At 36.9% G+C, this 17,745-nt stretch overlaps 1 protein-coding gene across 1 annotated transcript in view; it reads left to right on the top strand.

Moving 5' to 3' along the window:
• The window catches only part of KDM6A (lysine demethylase 6A), a 204,571-nt gene that overhangs the window by 19,655 nt on the left and 167,171 nt on the right, over positions 1-17,745 (top strand).

Below are 17,745 nucleotides of genomic sequence, written 5' to 3'. Positions count from 1 at the left end.
TTTATTTCCATATATTTGTGAATTTCCCCCATTTTTTTTTTTTTTGTTATTGACTTCTAATTTCATTCCATTTTGGTCAGAGGGCATAGCTGTTAGATGATTTTAATCCTTTTAAATTTATGGATACTTACTTTGGTTTATCCCGGAGAGAATGTTGCATGTGCACTTGAGTAGAATGTATTTTCTGCTGTTGGGGGGAGTGTTTTATAGGTGACTTTTAGGTCTTACTGGTTTACAGTGTTCTTCAAATCTTCTATTTCCTTATTGATCTGTCATCAATTGATTATTGAAAGTGGAGTATTGCAGTCTGCAGGTATTATTGTTAAATTGTCTATTTTTTTTCAGTTCAGCTTTTGTTTCAGGTATTTTGAGTTCTGTTGTTATGTGCATATTTGTTTCTAAGGTTATATCTTCTTAATGAATTGGCCATAGCATGTTCTTTGTCCCTACTAAACAGTATTTGTCTTAAAGTTTTTATTTTGTCTGATGTTAGTATAGCCACTCCAGCTCTGTTTTGGTTACTGTTTACAGTATATATTTTTACATCCTTTTAGTTTTATCCTATTTTTGTCTTTGAATCTAAAGTGTGTCCTTTTCAGGAAGCATATAGTTGGATTGTACTTTTTTTTATCCATTTTGCCAATCTGTGCCTTTAATTGTAAGAGTATTTATTTAATTCATTTACGTTTTATGTGATTACTGATAAGGTAGGACTTACATCTGCCATTTTGCTATTTGTCTTCTATGTGTCTTCCGTCGTCTTTATTCTCTATTCCTCCACTTCCAACATTTTCCTGTGTGTGTGATATTTTCCAGGGTAACATTCTAATTCCCTGCTTTTTTTTTTTCAATTGGAGTATAGTTGATTTACAATGTTGTGTTAGTTTCAGGTGTACAGCAAAGTGAATCAGTTGTACATATAGGTTATTACAGAATATTGAGTAGAGTTCCCTGTGCTATACAGTAGGTCCTTACTAGTTATCTGTTTTATATATAGTAGTGTGTATATGTTAATCCCAATCTCCTAATTTACGCCCCCCCTTCGCCTTTTGTAACCATAAATTTGTTTTCTGCATCTGTGACTCAATTTCTGTTTTGTAAATAAGTTCATTTGCACCATTTTTTTAGATTCCACGTATAAGCGATATCATATGATATTTGTCTTTCTCTGACTTACTTCACTTAGTATGACAATCTCTAGGTCCACCCATGTTGCTGCAAATGGCATTATTTCGTTCTTTTTTATGGCTGAGTACTCTTCCACTGCATATATGTACCACATCTTCTTTATCCATTCCTCTGTCAGTGGGCATTTAGGTTGCTTCCATGTCTTGGCTATTGAAAATAGTGCTGCAGTGAACATTGAGGTGCATGTATCTTTTTGAATTATGGTTTTCTCTGGATATATGCCCAGGAGTGGGATTGCTGGATCATATGGTAGTTCTATTTTTAGTTTTTTAAGGAACCTCCATACTGTTCTCCATAATGGTTGTACCAATTTACATTCCCACCAACAGTGCAGGATGGTTCCTATTCCTCCACACCGTCTCCAGCATTTATGTTTGTAGATTTTTTGATGGCCATTCTGACCGGTGTGAGGTGATACCTCATTGTAGTTTTGATTTGCATTTCTCTCATGATTAGTGATGTTGAGCATCTTTTCATGTGCTTTTTGGCCATCTGTCCAATTCCCTTCTTGTTAATTTTATCTTTTCTTTGTATTTTAAAGTGGTTGCCCTGGGAACTTAGAACCAGTTCTGATTAGTACCAACTTAATTTCAGTGGTATGCAAAGACTTTGCTTCTGTATAGTTCCTTTTTCTTCCCCCCTCCTTTGTGCTGTTACTGTCATATGTTACATTTTTATACACTGTGTTCCCATCAGTACAGCTATATAATTATTGCTTTATGGAGTGTTTCTAAGTCACAAAGGAGAAAATTAATTTAACAAACCAAAAATGCATTTATACTCCCTTTTATGTTTACCCAGGTAGTTACCTTTCATGGTGCTCTTTAATTTTTCTTGTGGGTTTGAGTTATTGTCTCGTATTCTTTCATTTCAACATGAATGGCAACCTTTGTATTACTTGCATGCAGCATGTGTCAGCTAGTGGCAAAGTCTTAATTTCTCCTGCATACTTAAGGATAGTTTTGTTGGGTATAGAATTACTGGTTGACTGTCTTTTCCTTTCAGCACTTTAACATGTCATCCCATTGCCTTCTGCCCTCCATGGTATTTGGTGAAGAAATCAAGTATTAACTTTATTGAGGATCCCTTATATATGATGAGTCACTTCTTGTTGCTTTCAAAATTCTTTGTCTTTTTTTTTTTTTTTTTTTTTTTTTTTAGTTTGACTGTAATCCTTCTTAGTGTGGATCTGTTTGAGTTTAGTTATTTGGAGTTCATTGAACTTTTTGGCTGTGAGATAATTATTTTTAATTATTGAGTTTGGAAAGTTTTCACACATTATTTCTTTAAATATTCTTTTTTTCCCTTTCTCAGCTCTCCTTCTGTGACTTCCAGTTTGCATGTTTTGGTATACTTCATGATTTCCCACAGGTTTCTGAGGCTCTGTTCATTTTTCTTTTTCTTTCTCTTTCTTGACTGGATAATCTCGATTGATCTATCCTCAAGTTCATTGATTCTTTCTGCCTGTTCAAGTATGCTCTTGAGCCTTTCTAGTGAATTTTTGAATTCAGTTATTGTGCTTTCTATTTGATAATATATATGTAATTTCTCTCTGTCGATACTCTGTATTGTTTGATACGTTGTCTTTATTTGTATATTTATTTATTTATGGCTGCGTTGGGTCTGCGTTGCTGCGTGCGGGCTTCCTCTAGTTGGCGCAAGCAGGGGCTACTCTTCGTTGCGGTGCACGGGCTTTTCACTGCTGTGGCTTCTGTTGCGGAGCACAGGCTCTAGGCACGCGGGCTTCAGTAGTTGTGGCTCGCAGGCTCAGTAGTTGTGGCTTGTGGACTGTAGAGCACAAGCTCAGTAGTTTTGGCGCACGGGCTTAGTTGCTCCATGGCGTGTGGGATCTTCCCGGACTGGGGCTCAAACCCGTGTCCCCTGCGTTGGCAGGCAGATTCTTAACCACTGTGCCACCAGCGAAGTCCATCTCCTGAGGTTTCTTAACCACTGTGCCACCAGGGAAGTCCCCCCGTCACTGATTTTAAATGTCTTTTCTCCTATGCTGAAAGTTTTGGTTCTCAAAGACAGTAGCATAATTACTCCATTGCTTCATCACACTACACACATTAATGGTGTTAGAGTTACAGTGCCAACACTACCATGGTTACTCATTGTTGCTTGAGGATTTTTTTGTAGATCTTTTTGTATTTAGGATATATTCCACTGGGAATGCTTGGTCAAAGTACTGTGTTTTAAAATTCCTTGACATAATTATTCTCTGTCTGGTTATGTTATTAATTGGCTATGCAGTAAGGTTTATTTGTTTCATTTTGCTTTTGACTTTTTTGGGATTACTTTTTTAACTTGTAATTTTTTTTCAGTGTAACATTTAAAAGATTTACATGGTTATAAAATATTTACATTGTTCCAAAATCAAACCTACCATTGTATTCACTCCCTGACCATTTAAAAATTCTAAGTTAATAGCTTTGTTTGAAAAATTAGAGACAAATACAAATGCACACACGTCTGTGTCTGTACTGTGGTTTTAATTCTTTTTCTGTGATTCTTGATTTGCGTGGGTATTGTAGTAGCTCAACACTTCTAAATTTTTGTCTGTTCAGAGAACTCCCCTCAGTGATAACTTCCTACTCAAAAACTTTTGATTTCTTTCCATTGACTGGAGTGACATCTGATGTCCCTCAACATTTGGACCCCCCATGAAACTTTTTTTTTTTTTTGCGGTACGCGGGCCTCTCACTGTTGTGGCTTCTCCTGTTGCAGAGCACAGGCTCCGGACGCGCAGGCTCAGCAGCCATGGCTCACGGGCCCAGCCGCTCCGCAGCATGTGGGATCTTCCCGGACCGGGGCACGAACCCGCGTACCCTGCATCGGCAGGCGGACTCTCAACCACTGCGCCACCAGGGAAGCCCCCCATAAAACTTTTTAACCTCATTCTCTCCATACTTTTCCTCCATCTTTTCTTTATTCGTTTTTATTTCAAGACTCTCTTTGCATGGCCCCCCTTTCCCTTTTATGAAGCTTTCCCTTATCCTGTAGAAGTGGAACCAATTGCTCTCTGTGCTCCCAGAATCTTTTTTCATTTCAGAATTTAATTCATCCTTTTTCTGTTAGTGACAGCTTTATTGATACATAATTCACATCAAGTATAGCGTTCTAGTATATTTTTAAATAAAAAGAATGCTTCCATTCCTCCAAAGCATCCCCTTTTCATTCTTTTAGCTCTCTTCTCTGGTATTTATCACCACATTCATATTGCCAATGGTGGTATTTCTTGATTTTTAAAAATTTTAGATATTTTTTTTTTTAGTGGACGATAACCACCCACCTATCTGCTCCATTTGCCCGCATATTTATTTCCCGCTTCCCCCATAGTGTTATGGTTTTGGATTAAATCAGTGTTTAGTTTATGAAGACTATATAAACAAGTGCTGTTCACTATGACTTCTTTTTTATGTACAAAACAATTTTTTAAAAAGGGAGTAAATTGGCTTTTTGTTTTTTAGTTTTCTATGTCTCTCTCATGTATGTAGCCCAGCCCCAGTGTGGTCAAACACATCAGGTAATTTATAGTTCCTTTTTTTTGTTTTTTAATTAGCCATATCCTTCAAAGATTGCTGTGGCTATGTAGGCCACTAGGCCTGTTGGACAACTAGCATTCTGGGACTTCCTGTCATCCTCATCCTGATGCTGCAAGATGCATAAGCTAGTGTCTTGGTAGCCAAAATAGGGAAGTGGATTATGTGGCCATTCCTCACCCTGATCTGTGCTTGGTGTTTCTGTTTTTATTCAGCATCTCTGGAGTTAAATGTTTGGTTTTGGTATAGGGGAGGGAAGGTTCCCTGGCAGCCTGATCTGGAGGAGTAGATCTAGGGATTTAACTAGTTTTCATTCAGATTTTTCATAATCTTCCTCTTTTCAACCCCTTCCACCATTTCTTATACCTTTCTCGGATTCTACTGCTTGAATGGGCTGCTGACTTGTCTGAAACCTAAGACATTTGGCATTTCATCTACTTTTTGTCTTTTAAAATTTTATTAACCTGCTTTGTCTACTGTTCTCTCTTTTTCTGGTCTGGTTATCTTAATCTGTAATAAACCACCCCCAAAGCACCATTTTATTATGTTCACAGGATCTGTGGGTCAGAAACTTAAAAGAGTCTGCAGGGATGTCATTTTTTTTTGCCCCACATGTTTGGGGCCTCAGCTGTGATGACTCATGGCAGAGGGAAACTCAAACAATGTGGGCTATAGGATCTACTTTCAGGGTGGCTTCCTCATCAGATATGTGGCACCTTGGCAGGGATGGCTAGAAGGCTGTCAACCCAAGGGCCTGCCTACATGTGGCTTTCCCAGCATGGTTGTCTTGAGGCAGTTGGGCTTTTTTCGTGACAGCTCAAGAGTTAAGAAGATCAGGTGGAAGTTACATGTCCTTTTATGATCTTTCCTCAGAAGTCACACTGTGCCATTTCTGTCGTAATCTGTTGGTCAAAACAGTCACAAGCCCCAACCAGATTCTAGGAGAGGGGACAGAAACTCCATCTCTATGGTGGAATGGCAAGGTTAGACTGCAGAGAAGTATGTGAGATGGGGGTTGGGGGCGGGGAGTATTGTGGTGGTCAGTGTTGGAAAGTACAGTCTGCCATAGTTCTATTCGTTCTTAAGGGTAGCTGTCTTTTAATTTCTTCACTCTTTTTCAGAGGTTTTGGAAGAGATTAACTCATGAATTGTTTAACTAAAAGTCCCTTGCATGATGATTTTTGTTTTCGAGTAAATTTTTTATTGAAGTGTAATGTGAACACAGTTGAGTTCACATATCATAAGTGTGCTAGCTGTTCAATGAATTATCACAGAGTGAACACATTTTGTAAATGCCACCCCAAATCAAGAAATGGAACAGTCGTAACACTCCTGAAACTCCTCGTGCCTCTTCCCAGCTGTTACCTCCACCCTCCTTCCCAGAGGTAACCACTCTGTTGACCTCTGTTATCATAGATTAGTTTTGCTTTTTTTTGAATTTTATACAGTGGAATCTGGCTGCTTTTGCTCAACAACACATTTGAGATTCATCCATGTTATTTATCCATGTGTAGCACTACATCATTCAGTTTTATTGCTGAATAGTATTCCAACATAAAAGTGTTTGAACTTATCCGTTTTTGTTGCTAATGTCTTCTATAATGGTTAAAACTCTCCATGGATCTTCATTCTCATTTATGTTTACTTGTGTAGTGGTCCCTTTTCTAGCTTTCACTTAATAGCTTTTCTTTATCTTTGCTGCTACCCTTTAATTCCCCTCCTCTCCCCATGATTATATTTTTATTATATCATCTCTACTGTCTGGAGGACCTTTATCTACCATTCTTAACTTTATGAAATCAGAAGTAAGCCAAAAGGAAACATCTCTAAGCCAAAACATGTCCCACAGCCCATGTACTGAGTTTATTCATTTTTAGTTCAGATGCTAGTCTCATAAGGATGGCTGCTTATTTGCTTTCTTGTCCTACAAAGGTTAGGAAGATATGAATTAGGAGGGAAGTTGCCAGATGGTAGCATACTGATGTCAGGTACTGTAGTAGAGAGAATCAGGTGACTGTGTAAAGAGAATAAGGAGATAAAAGCATAGCAATTTAAGGCTATTTAGGAATTCCTAATGGCCTTGTTTTATTAAAATAACAGTAATAACCATTTTTTCCCTTAATGATTGTTTGGTTAAATTATGTTTAACTTAACCAAAGAAGTGGTTCAATTGTGTTTTCTATACTCTGTTTTAAGAAGATGGGGAGATCTTGAAGAGATAGGGTATCCATTATAGCTTTAAAAAGCACAGTGGAAGCCTTCAGTTGTCTTTAGATCTAAGTGGAATGTCTCACTAATATAACAAAAGAATGAAGGTAACTTCTTTGGCAAACTTTTAGAGCAGTGTTTATCAGAATTTTTTTTTCCATCATGACAATGGGAAGAAATGTGTTTTATATTGTGCTCCACTGTGCAACATGTATTTTTTATAAATGGGAACTTTCTTTTCCATAAAATAATATTTCGGACGAAGTGCTTCAGAATGCTAAGGTAAATCTCTGTTCAGTTGGACTTAATCTAGAATTGCATAGCAGTGGAGTCTAAACTGATGAGCTACTGAACAGAGAGAGTTGAGGAAGGCATTATGGAAGGGGCTGTTCAGAAGAATATACTAGGTCTAAAAGCCCTCAGACACTTGAGAGAAGCAGCTTCCTACTATTTTCCTTTTAAAGTAGGTACTAAAATTTCAAGAGCAGTTTTTTTCCCTAACAGCTTTTGTCTACCTCTGATTGTCACCTCCCCACCCCCACGTGAATTAATACATAATTTTCGTTGAGTTAAGTATACCATGTGTTTTACCCAAGCCTTGCAACATTATCTGCCCTCATTGTCTTTTAAAGTAAGTCTTTTAACACTTCTAAGCCTTAGCTTTTTCATCTGTAAAATGGGGGCGATAGTACTTAACACATAGGTTTGTATAAATTGAGGTAATGCATGTAAAGTGCACAGTGTTTAGAGGTTAGTGTCGTGAATAATTAGTAATCTTAATAATCTGCTTGGTGACCAAGAATAGGATGTGTTAGGACGATGTCTGGTATATATTAATGCAGAAGTTTGTTATGTCTCAGATAAGTTTTTTAGGCAGATAAAGGAAGAGATTTCAGGAAGAGCATTGTGTCGAGTGAATTGTGAGAAGGGTGTTATTTGATTTGGAGGAATAGACTGAAAGGAGTGGTAGTATTTCTGATGATTGTGGGTTCTAGGTGTACTTTGAGGTACTTCTTTTTCAGATCTTCCACTGTCTCAGCCCCCAGATCTTGCCACTCACTAGCTGTGAGACCCCAGATAGATTACTTAACTACTAACGAAAGTACTAAAGTTTGTGATTCTGTTAATAACATCACTTCTTGTTTGCATTTCATATGCTGTTTTAAGTGATTGGAAAAGTGAGTAGCATTAGCAAAGCTGGCCTGGAATCAAGCATAATACTGGATACTCCTGTGAGAGTGTGAGGTAACAACATGCTGTAGCCAAAAAGTCGTAGAGCTACTGCCTTACTTGGGTTAATTTTTAACCCATAATAGTAAACCTAGTTAAGATGTCTCTTTGTCCTACTACATGCTTTGTTGACAGCAACATTCTGCAGCTTGCTAGGCTTTTCCAGAAACTAGACAGTGCTTTAGTTAGTTCCACATTGTGGATGCTTCTGAGACATTGAACCTAACTGAGTTCTTTCCTTGTTATGAGTCATCTACTCAGTATAAAAATTCTGTGTATGGTGGTTATGTGGTAGGTATGTAGAAAAGTGATTACTTACTTGAACCTTCTCTTTTCTGTTGCTAGTCATGAATTTATGTTGCCTCTTCTCTTTATTTTTTTTAATTTATTTTATTGAAGTATAGTTCATTTACCATGTTGAGTTAATTTCTGTTGTACAGCAAAGTGATTCAGTTTTATATATATATTTATATACTTTTTCATATTCTTTTCCTTTATGGTTTATTACAGGATATTGAATATAGTTTCCTGTGCTATATGTACGGTAGGATCTTGTTGCTTATCCATTCTATATGTAATAGTTTATATCTGCTAATCCCAAACTCCCAATCCATCCCTCCTTCACCCCCACCGCTTCTCTTTAAATAAACAACAGAGGAAAGGGTAATTTTGGAAAATGTTAGTACTGCAGCTAAAAATGATATGCTTTTGTTCCAGTGCAAGAGGAAGTGATTTTTCTCTGATTCTGAGACCAAGCCCAATTTCATTGCCTCTGTTCATTACCCTCTGGTATTCTACACTGTTGTTGGGGATAAGAAATGTCTGCTGTCGTGAAAACACTTTGTTTTTCCCCCTAGCAGAGAGGCACAGCTGATCTGTTTTATAATGTTTTTTGTGCCTTCCCCACTCCCCCCAAGGGCTGGGGAATTTCTCATAAACATATTTAATGTTCACTGTGGACCAGGCAGGCTAGAAATAGCAAGTACCCTGTCCTTTGTGGGGAGTACTACTTCTGACCCTATTGCCTGTACCGTGATGAGAGCTATAATTATAGGTACTATAATTTGATTATGGGTTTCTGTAGTAATGTTTGAAGGAAGAAAATAAGAGATAAAGCACTAGTTTCAATTTACTTATCAACCCTGAACTTTCTTTTTGAATTAAAAAATTTTCTCTAGTCTTTTGGCTGTCTTTATATTTTTTAAAAAAGGATGAAAAATATAAAGGAAAACGCATCTTTTTCTTGTGTTATATGTTTTCTTAGATTGCCCCTCCCTGACTACTATATATATACTTTAGTAGTACACCATTCTTTATCTGTCTTGGCATGTTTCTTTCTATTTTTAAATTTTGCCTTCCCTTCTTGATTGCCATTTGTGTGAGGACAGTGTGTGTCTTGTTTACTTTTGAATCCGGTGTACCTACCTAGCACAGTGCCTGCCACATAATAGGCACCCAGTAAGGAATTTACTTCTAACTTGTATTTGAATAACATTTTAAATCTTTAAAGCAGTTTGACTCCCCAGTTGCCCAGATGTTGAGTTTCCATAGTACTGTATATTTCTTGATCATATATTTATGACAGCATATTAGAATTGTCTAAGTGCCCTTACCCCCCAACACATACATACTTTGAGAGCATGGGTCTTTTATTCCTTCTGTATTTTCTCAGTGTGTCATAATATCTGTGTTGTATCTGTGTAGTAAATGTTCAAATGTAGGTTAAATCCTTTTCATTAAAAAACGATGACAAGATTGTTATATTTTGATGTATTTTTGAAGTGAACTGTTTATATTAGGTGACCTTTTCTATACAGAAGGAAAAGAAAACATTGGTAATGTGGGTTGGTTTTATTCATCTTACACTTGCTTATGTGAGACAGACAGAATAGATAGTATTCTAATTTTATACAGGTGGAAACTGAGGACCAGGGTTTTAAGTGGCTTCACTAAGATCCTACAATTATCAAATAGTGAAGCTGGGACTTAAACACAGGTTTAAGTACCTGTTTTATTTTTAATCTGAGTTTTAAAAGTTTTTAGTTTAGTTAATATCTAGGTAAATCAAAATTTTATGTTCTTGAAAGGTTCAAAATTCAAATTTGCCTTTAAAGTTATGTTTAAATGTTAAGAGATCTTAAAGTGTGAAGTAGTATCTGTATTAGAGTGCCTTTGGGTAACTTAAAGTACAAATGGACCTATTCTTCAGTGAATGTAGTAGCTTTTCATTTATGGGTTTATAGCGTCAATCAGTGTTACTTAATGTTCAGACACCTCCGAGTAAATTCCTTATGCATATCTTTGCCACAACTAGAAAACAGATTACAGTTTAAAATTACATGTATAAATAACCAAACTAAGGGCAATAAAAAAATTAACACTAATACAATGGATGCCATTATTTTGTCAAAATGGATCACTTGACTGATGTTAGGGTTATGACAAGTTCATTTGGCATGCCTGTATTGCTATGTGTTGCATGACTTCATTCTCTTACAGTTTTTCTCTAGTAGAACTTGAGTGAAGCCCTGTTATATTTTGTACATTGTTTCATTTGGTTTTCACTTTTGGAGAATGAATAATTTGCTACTAAAAGTAGCTTTGCTTGGCATCAGTATAGTTGTGAAGGTAAATGTGGGAGTTAGCATTGATGTCAGTATTTGGATGTGGGTCATCAATGTAGTTGAGAATGTTGAGAATGTTTTATCAGTCATTTCTGAATTATCATAGAAATTAAAAAAAAATGCAGTTGAAAAATTTCCAGTATGGACTTCTAGGATCACAGAGAATACATATGGACCCCAGTTTGAAAGACACTGATTTATATAATAGTATATAAGTCAAATCTCATTTTGTGTTAGTATAGTTTTTATGTACTTGAGGAATTATCAGTTTGAACTAATAAACTAGATTGATTTTAAAGAAATCACAGTTGAAAGGTACCTCAAAATTCTGAGTTAGCCATTTAAATTTTATTTACATACTAGGATAAAGGCAGTGTATTTAGGTGGAGGCAAAAGGGGAGGTGACAGTTTACAAAAATGTGTGATTCATGATCTTTGCCATAATATATGTAACTCTTATAAAAGTTAGAGGTATGTCTTGAACAGTACAAATAAATGCTCTGACATCATAAAAAGGAGAAATTACTTTGGGCAGGGAGAATTGAAGTTTTCTTAGGCACAGGGTAATTTTTCCTTAGTAGACTTTTTTAGAAGTGTTAGATTTACAGACAAATTGAGAAGATAGTACAGAGAGTTCCTGCACTCAGTTTCCCTTATTAATGTCTTACATTAGTATAATGCAGGGGTCCCTAACCCCCCACCCCAACCTGTACCGGTCCGCGGCATGTTAGGAACAGGGCAGCACAGCAGGAGGTGAGTGGTGGGCGAGCAAGCTAAGCTTCATCTGCCGCTCCCCATCGCTCACATTACCTCCTGAACCATCCCCCCATCCACCCCACCCATGGAAAAATTGTCTTCCACGAAACCGGTCCCTGGTGCCAAAAAGGTTGGGGACTGCTGGATTTTTTTTTACTATTAATGAACCAATACTGATAACATTATTATTAGCTGAAGTCCATAGTTTACTTTGGTTTCCTTAGTTTTAACCTCATGTTCATTTCCAGTTCCAGAATCCCATCCAGGATAGCATATTGTATTTAGTTGTCATGTCTGTAGGCTTCTCTTGGCTGTGACATTTCTCAGCTTTTTTTTTTTGGCCATGCAGTGCGGCTTGCAGGGATCTTAGTTTCCTGACCAGGGTTTGAACCTGGGCCCCTGGCAGTGAGAGCGCCAAGTCCTAACCACTGGACTGCCAGGGAAATCCCAGACTTTCCTTGTTTTTGATGACCTTAGTTTTGAGGAGTAGTGGTCAGGTATGTTGTAGGATGCATCTCTATTGGTATATGTCTGATGCTTTTCCCATGATTAGACTGGGTTTATCAGAATTTTGGAGGAAGATCACAGAAGTAAAATATCATTTTCATCACATCGTATCAGACGTTTTGCTCCTCCTTCCTTTTTTTTTTTCCGGTACACGGGCCTCACTGTTGTGGCCTCTCCTGTTGCGGAGCACAGGCTCCGGACGCGCAGGCCCAGCGGCCATGGCTCACGGGCCCAGCCACTGCACGGCATGTGGGATCTTCCCAGAACGGGGCACGAACCCGTGTCCCCTCCATCGGCAGGCGGACTCCCAACCACTGCGCCACCAGGGAAGCCCTACTCCCCCCTCCTTTTGAGGGTAGAGTATCTACATAAATTATTTCGGAATCTTGTGCAGGGAGATTTGTCTCTTCTCCATTTATCAATGTGCTGCTTTAGCTCCATTCCACAGATTTTGGTATGTTGTTTTCATTTACATTCTTTTAAAAATATTTTCAAATTTGCCTTTTGATTTCTGCTTTGACCCAAGGATTTTTGAAGAAGTGTCCCTAGGGGATTAGTATCTAAATATTTGGGGATTTCCCAAATACTATTGATTTAATTCTATTTTGGCCAGAGAATATGCTTTGTATGATTTGAATACTTTCAAAAATTTTAAAAGTTGCTTTACAGTCTAGAATATGATCTACATTGCTGAGTGGTCTCTGTGCACTTGAAAAGAATATATTCTGTGGCAAAAATATATTCTGTGGCAAAAATGTCAATCAACGCCATTGATTGCATTTCTCAAGTCTTCTCTACCCTACTACAGGAATACCGTGTTTTATTGCCAGCTCTGCAGATATTGTGTGTTTTGCAAATTGATGTTTGTGACAACCTTGTGTCAAGCAAGTCTATCAGCCCCATTTTTTCCAACAGCATTTGCTCACTTTGTGTCTCTGTGTCACATTTTGGTAATTCTTGCAGTATTTCAAACCTTTTCATTATATTTGTTATGGTGATCTGTGGTCAGTGATCTTTCATGTTACAATTGTAATTGTCTTTTTGTTTTTTTCAATTCAGGTATGTACATTTTTAAAGCCATAATTCTGTTGCACACCTAAGAGTCTACAGTATAATGTAAACATAACTTTTATATGCACTGGGAAACCAAAAAATTTGTATGGCTTGATTTATTGTGATAGTTGCTTTATTGTGGTGGTCTGGAAATGAACCCACAGTATCTCTGAGGTATGCTTATAATTGTAAGTCTACTTCTATCAGTCATTGAAAAAGGATTGTTGAGATCATTGACTGTAATTGTAGTTTTGTCTTTTTTTCCTTTCAGTTCTGTCATTTTTGGTTAATATATTTTGAAGCTCCTTTGTTAGGTAGATAAATGTTTAAGATGTTACAGCCTCCTGATGCATTGATCTTTTTATCTTTATGGAATGATCCTCTTCCTGGTCTCCATAGATTTTTCAGTGAAATCTACTTTAATTTTAATATTGTTTCTTTAGTTTTCTTTGATTAGTGTCAGCATGGTATATCGTTTTTCATCTTTTTACTTTTAACCTATTTGTGTCTTTAAAGAAAATTTCTTACTGGTAGCATATAGTTGGGTCTTGCTTTTATATCCAATTAATGATCTTTCCCTTTATTTTTAAAATGTTTTTTTTCTAAAAGTTTTTATTTTGAAATAATTATAGCTTCATAGGAAGTTAGAAATATGGTGGGAGGTCCCGTGTACCTATCACCCAACCTCCCCCAGTGTTAACATCTTGCTTAAACTACAGTACAACATTAAGATGAGGAAATTGACAATGGTACAATCCATAGAGCTTATTCAGATTTTACCAGATATATAGGTATTCATTTGTTTGTGTGTGTGTGTATAGCTCTGCAGTCTAATCATGTGTATAGTTTCATGTTAACCACAACCAAGATGCTTACCTCTATCACAAGACTCCATTGTGCTACCTCTTTGTAGCTACCCCCCCTCCCCCCCAATCCCTAAGTTCCGGGAATCATTAATCTGTTCTCCATGTCTATCATTGTTATTTCATGAATATTTCATAAGTGGAATCATGTAGCATGCATCCTTTTGAGATTGGTATAATTTATTTGCTGTTCATCCAAATAATTGTGTATATGAGTAATCTTCCTTTTTTGTTTCTGAGTAGTGTTCCATAGTATGGATGTACCATAATTTGTTTAACCATTTCCCCATTGAAGGACATTGCTTAGTTGCCAGTTTTTGGCTATTACAAATGAACTGCTCTGAACATTTGCATGTACATTTCTGTGTGAAAATAAATTCTCATTTCTCTGGGATAAATATCCTAGAGTGTAATCGCTAGGTTGGGTGGTAAATCCATTCTTAGATTTTAAAGGAACTGCCAAACTGTTTTTTAGAGTGTCTATGCCATTTTATATTCCCACTAGTAATGTATGAGCAATCCAGTTTCTCCAGCATGTGGTATTATCACTGTTGTTTTAAAAGTTATTTTGGTAGATGTGTAGTGATAACTCATTGTGATTTTAGTTTGCATTCTCTCATAGTACATGAAGTTGACTATCTTTTCATGTACTTATTTGCCATCTGTATATCCTCTTTGGTAAAAATGTCTGTTCATGTCTTTTGCTCATTTTCTTGTTTGATTATTTTTTAAATGTTGAGTTTTGAAAGTTCTTTATATAGTTTCTGTATGGATCTGCTGCTGCAGGTGAATCAGATCATCTGTTGGTGTCCTGGTTGTGGAGCAAAAGTTGGTTTGGCCTTGGGTTTTGTTGCCTCTGGGGATGGATGAGGCCAGCCCACCAGTATCTGGTGGTGGGTGGGGAGGAGGGGCCTGGCGTGGTCTGGGGCTTTCTAGCTGCTGCTAAGGGCCGATTGGCCTGCCTGCTTGTGCACCAGTTGTGGTTTTCTTCCTTTCCTTCCTCCTTCCCTTCCATGCCTGTTGGTTCTGGGTTGCGGGTCTCTGTAGCCGGGTACATGGGAGAAAAAAGAAAACCCAGGGAACTGTGTTCTCTTCCCTCAAGTCCTGAGGTCCCTAGACAGTTTGCCACCTTCTTTGAAGCCTTTGGAGTTCTTTTATTATTGCTTATTGGATACTTTCCCAGGTATTTGGGTTTATAAGGGAGTAGCAGGGAAAAGTTAGTGTGTGTGCAATTTTGTCTTGTAACCAGCAGCTATAGTTCAGATGTTTCGACTGTTTGCATTCAATGGGATTACTGATATGGCTAGTTTTGAGTCTATCATCTTGCTGTTTGTTCCATATGTTTTTTGTTCTCTTTTTCTTCCTGTGTTTCTGCCTTTTACTGGATTAATGGATGGGAGGAATAATAGTTTTTATGATTCTTTTTTTTTCTTGGTCTAGCTTATTTTAGCTAATTTGGTCTGTTTTTTAAGTAGTTACTTTAGGATTTAAAGTATACATGATTACTTCAAGTAAACAGTCTACCTTCCAGTAATATTATACTTCATTGATACTGTAAGAAACTTAGTAAAGTACACTTCTACTTCATTTCTCATGAACTTTGTGTTATTGTTGTTCATTTTACTTCTGTATTTGTTAACAGCCCCACAGTACATTGACATTCTTTTTGCTCATAAGCAGTCAGTTATCATTTAAGGGGGTTTAAATAAACATGAAAAAGTCATATTTACTCACATATTTACTATTTCCATTGCTCTTCCTTCCTTTATGTAGATCGAGATTTCCACCTTGTGGTAATTTCTTTCTGTCTGAAGTACTTTCTTTAAACGTGTCTTGGTAGTAAAGATTTGCTGGTAATTAATTCTTTCAGCCTATGTCTGTCTGTATAAGTTTATATTTTTCTTTTATTTTTGCAAGGTATTTCGGCTTGGCATGGAATTCTGAATTGACCCTTTTTTCTTTCAGTGTTTTGTAAAGATGTTGCCCCACTGTTTTTGTGATGAAGTTTGCTGTCATTCTTATCTTCGTTCCTCCCTGTCCCCCTTTCTTGGCTGCTTTTAAGAATTTCTGTTTATTGCTGGTGTTAAGCAATCTGGTTAGGTCTTGTTTTTAAAACCGTTTCTTGTGCTTGAGATTTGTTGAGTTTTTTTGCAGGCCCTCTGAAGTTGTTCTATCGTTAGTTGATGCTCTGTTCATTTTTTTGTTTCAGTCATTTTCCTTGCGGTGTCTCATTTTGGATAATTTGTATTGCTATTTCTTGCTTGAAGTTCACTTTTTTTTCCTCCTGCAATAATTAATCTGCTCTTAATTCCATCCAGTGTATTTTTTTGCCTTAGACATTGTAATTTTCATTTGAGTCCTTTTTATATCTTCTGTGTTTCTCCTTAACATGCTTATGCTTTTCTCTACTTTCTTGAACGTGTGGAATGTAGTTTTGAACAATGCTGTAACATCATTAATCATTGATTTTTTTCTTTTCCGTTATGGTTTATTACAGGATATTGAATATAGTTCGCTGTAGTATGCAATAGTATGGTTGTTGCTGTTTATCCGTGCTATATATAATAGTTTGCATTTGCTAATCCCAAACTCCTAATCCAACTCTTCCTGGCTCCCCCTCCTCTTTGGCAACCACAAGTCTGTTCTCTATGTCTGTGAGTCTGTTTCTGTTCCATAGATAAGTTCATTTGTGTCATGTATTAGATTCCACATATAAGTGATATCATATGGTTTTTGTCTTTCTCTGTCTGACTGACTTCATTTAGTATGATAATCTCTAGGTCTATGCATGTAGCTGCAAATGGCATTATTTCATTCTTTTTTATGGTATTGTATATATAGGTACCACGTCTTTTTATCCGTTCATCTGTCAATGGACATTTAGGTTGTTTCCATGTCTTGGCCATTGTAAATAGTGCTGCTGTGAACATAGGGGTGGGTGTTTTTTTTAAAATTATAGTTTTGTCCCGATACATGCCAGGAGTGGGATTGCTGGATCACATGGCAACTCTATTTTTAGTGTTTTGAGGAACCTCCATATTGTTCTCCATAGTGGCTGCACCCGCTTACATTCCCACCAACAGTGTAGGAGGGTTCCCTTTTCTCCACACCCTCTCCAGCATTTATTATTTGTAGACTATTTTTTTTTTTTTGACAACAGGGTTGAAGATTTTTAATGGAAAGTTTTTTGACACTATATTCTCGCAATTTATGACTTAGAAACTAAGAGCAAAATAACCCAATACGTATACAGATCAACAAATAACCAACACTGATATTAATGCCTTATTTCATATGAACATGTCTCATCTCCCTTATTAGATGGTTAGTTTTTTTTTTTCCGCACACACACTGTATTTTATTTTTATAAGAGATAAGTAAACTGACACCAAGCATTGTAAATGGATGACCACAACAAAAGCAACAATGATTGCAATTACCAAACACGAAACACACTCATACTGTGTCATAAGACTGACATTCAGTCCAGTAATCCTCCACTGTAACAGCTCCTTTACTTTGCAGTGATAGTTGATTTGTATATATTTTGCCTCTGAGTCCTTGTGGGATGTTTTTTTAATTCAAACAGAAAGTCACAAAAATTATAATCATCCTCATCAGTTCACTCGGTCCCATGTAATTAATTTTTTTTTCATCTTGATCTTTTGTTAGCACTTTTATGAATTCATCAGTTTTCCATTAGAGTTCTGGAAATGCTTATTCATTCAGTTCAGCAGTATAGTCAGTTACCAGAAACCTGTACTTGTCAGAGCC

This window comes from Tursiops truncatus, chromosome X (genome assembly GCF_011762595.2).
Source record: "Tursiops truncatus isolate mTurTru1 chromosome X, mTurTru1.mat.Y, whole genome shotgun sequence".
In the NCBI taxonomy this organism is placed as follows: domain Eukaryota; kingdom Metazoa; phylum Chordata; class Mammalia; order Artiodactyla; family Delphinidae; genus Tursiops; species Tursiops truncatus.
Note: the sequence above shows the minus strand (reverse complement) of the source record. Positions and strands in the feature narration are given on the sequence as shown.